Source organism: Enhydra lutris, unplaced genomic scaffold, assembly GCF_002288905.1.
Source record: "Enhydra lutris kenyoni isolate GAN:26980312 unplaced genomic scaffold, ASM228890v2 scaffoldscaffold15, whole genome shotgun sequence".
Classification (NCBI taxonomy): Eukaryota; Metazoa; Chordata; class Mammalia; order Carnivora; family Mustelidae; genus Enhydra; species Enhydra lutris.
The window spans coordinates 61,120,938-61,124,150 of NW_019154099.1; positions in this window are offsets into that span (position 1 = coordinate 61,120,938).

The following is a 3,213-nucleotide window of genomic DNA, read 5'->3' on the forward strand; positions in this document are numbered from 1 at the left end:
CCGGTCCCCAAGATCAAGGGGCAGCCTCGAAGTGTGTCCCAGTCCTGAGGGCAGCTTGGCTTGGGTGTGACGCCATGAAGGACGGGGCGCTGGGGACCCACACTCTCCCTAGTGGATCACAGCCCCTGATGGCCTCCCCGTCTACAGACTGACCCCTGTGGGACCGGCGGGGGGAGGGAGATCTTGCAGAACACAGGCCGACTCCCGGGAGCCTTGTCTTCCTTCCAGAGCTCAAGTTCAAGAGCAAAGGGCAGCCGCAGTCGGCCAGCTCCAGAGGTGTGGGTCACGTGACAACATAAACGGGCCTCACTGCAGCTGTTTCCAGAGCCCATCTGAGCACTGGGGTCGGAGCCCAGCCGCTCCGTGGTGGGAGTGGAGACCCAGCTCTTCCCCGGGCTGACTTACCCCAATTCTATGCTCTGGAGAAGGGAGGGTTACTAGAAAGGGGATTCTTGCATCCGGGTTATGGGGACTCTGGGGGGGGTCTCCCTCCCTGCCCCAGCACAGGAACCCCACCCCCACCACCTACAGAGGCGTGAATGTGTGAGGCCACCAGAGGGCTAGGCCAAGGGTGGAGGGTGGAAAGTGCTTCCGGAGATGCACACACGCTGTGTCTGGGGGATGACGGGTCCCCCTCCCCAGGCCAACCTACCCGGCTCACCCTGCCCTGACAATCAGCCCCAGGCTCTGCTTCCAGGCTTCCAGGCCTTCCCAGTACAAACAACCCAATGCGGGGACCCATGGGGCCCGCCTCTGGTCTTGGACAGCAGGTGCACCACCGACCGGACCTTGAGAGGGAGGACACAGCAGCACACGGAGGCATGTGGGGAAAGTGGGTACTGGCAGTGGGGCTGGCTGGACACCTGGGTGAGGGTTTTCCCTGCACACAGGCAGCTCTGTCAAAACTGAGTTCTTCAGAAACGACAAAGTTGGGGGCCAGGGGGGTCAGTGGGTTAAGCCACTGCCTTCGGCTCAGGTCATGATCTCAGGGTCCTGGGATCGAGCCCCCCATCGGGCTCTCTGCTCAGCGGAGACCCTGCTTCCCTTCTCCCTCGGCCTGCCGCTCTGCCTACTTATGATCTCTGTCTGTGTCAAATAAATAAAAACCTTTAAAAAGAAATGACAAAGTTGCACTTCTAAGAGGTCAGCCTCACAGCCTGTGCTGAGGGGGAAACAGGGCTCCCAGCTCCCAGATTACAACATTCCCAGCCCGAACCATCCAGGCTGCTGCTGCCCCCGCACCCCACCTCAGGCATCCAGAAACATCCAAGGAAGAGATGTTGTGGAGGAGGCGGCGTCCATCGCTCAAGGACAGTGGAGCCCGGGGAGAGAATGCACAGTGGCGGCTCTGAGACCAGGGACAGCAGCCTAACCAGCTGTCCATGGCCTCCCCACCCCCCAGCAGAGAAAAAGAAGGAATATTCGAGGTCACCAGCTCAAACCCACATCCAGCCAAGAAATTCCCTGTGTCTCTCCACCGGCTGGCTCACTGACCCAAGTGACCTGAAGCTTCCCCAGTGCTGACCGGGTTCCCTGTGTGGGGACCGGGCCCACGCGGTCAGAGCTGAGAACCCACGAGCAGGCTGGGACCCACAGACCGGGCCGGCATCCGAAATCCACCTGAGACAGAGCCCACGTGACGCCTATTTTTAGGACAACAATCAAGGGTGAAACCCTTCCGTGTGGTTGATGGAGAGAACGTGCCATCCCTGGGCAACCCCCAGAACACGTGGCCAATCAGGGACACAAGCTGGGGGTGCTCAGGGCAGATGGGCAAGAGAAGCAGAGAACATTCGGGGAAAAGGGCCACGGGAACCCAGCCAGCCCTGCCTTCCAGCAGGGACCACAAAAGACTTTCCCAGGACACTTTCTGCTGCACAGGCCACGAGACAAATCCCAGGGCCTTCTGGCTGGCGCTGGTTTCGAGGGCAGGTCACTAGCAAAGGGATAATTAAACCAGCTTGACGACTCACAGATTCATTTTCACTCTCTCATGGGCTCTGCTGTGGGACTGAAGTCTGAGGCCTCTGGATGGGCTCGAAGAACCCGGTGTCGGAGCGGGGGAGCCCCGGGCAGGGACAGGAGGCTGAGCTCACACTTGCGCCTGGAGAAGGCGCACCGCAGGGGGGCAGAGGAGGCCTAATTGGCAGGATCCCCCAGCAGACCACGGCCCTCAGCGCAGTCACCGCACGCTTCCCCCAGAGTAACGACTCACGAAACATACTGCTTTCTTGCTAGCCTCTGCCACACCTCTGTTATGGACGACCGAATCCTTGTCTCCCCCAAAATCCGTCTTTGGAAGCCCGGACCCCCAGTGGGACAGTATTTGGAGGTGGGGCCTTTGGGAGGTCAGGGGGTGGGGTCCTCATGATGGGACTAGTGCCCTTGCAAGGAAAGAGAGCCCAGAGCTCGCTCTGCCCACTCGTGGACACAGTGAGAAGGTGGCGTCTGCAGGGGGACGGGGCCCGACCAGATCTGCCAGCCCCTGGACCTCCACTTCCAGCCTCCAGGGCTGCAGGAGAGAGATGCGCCCGGCCTGCGTGTTGTTCCAGCAGCCCACGTCGGCTGAGACGCCCCTTAAATTTCTCAGAAACAAACCCTGCTGCCTCATACCCTCCCTGTCTTAGAACCTCCTGACGACAAAGCCGCCCACCGACCAAGCACGGGAAAGGGGGCTTCAGGCCAGGAACCGCCCATGTGACCCACGAAGCACACCTGAGCAGAGACAGACCTTCTAGATTTCTGTTCCTGGAGCTCATGTCTCGAGACAACGACAAACGGACCGATCTAAATATTCTGCAATGTCTAGGGTCCACTGCAGGTTTAAAGACGGAAGCGCTCGGCTCACAGCCACCTCCCAGCGCCCCCAGCAAGGGCCCACCAGGGGTGAAAATAAGGTCTCAATCAACAGTCTGCACACCGAGGTCTCCTCGTAATCCTTTTTAATAATAATCATAGCTCACACGGCTACAACCAGTATGAAAGCAATAATCCCGGACTTTGTATAAATTAACAAGCCAAGAACAAAGGTGACACTACCAAACAGAAGGGCCAAATGGTAGGACCAAGGGGAGACCGCCACCAAGACCATGTCTGCGAAAACATGGAAGTGGGACAGGTGCCACAGCCAGGTGCCACGGCCGGGTGCCCACGCACACCAGGTGCCACGGCCGGGTGCTCACACACACCAAGTACCATGGCCAGGTGCCACAG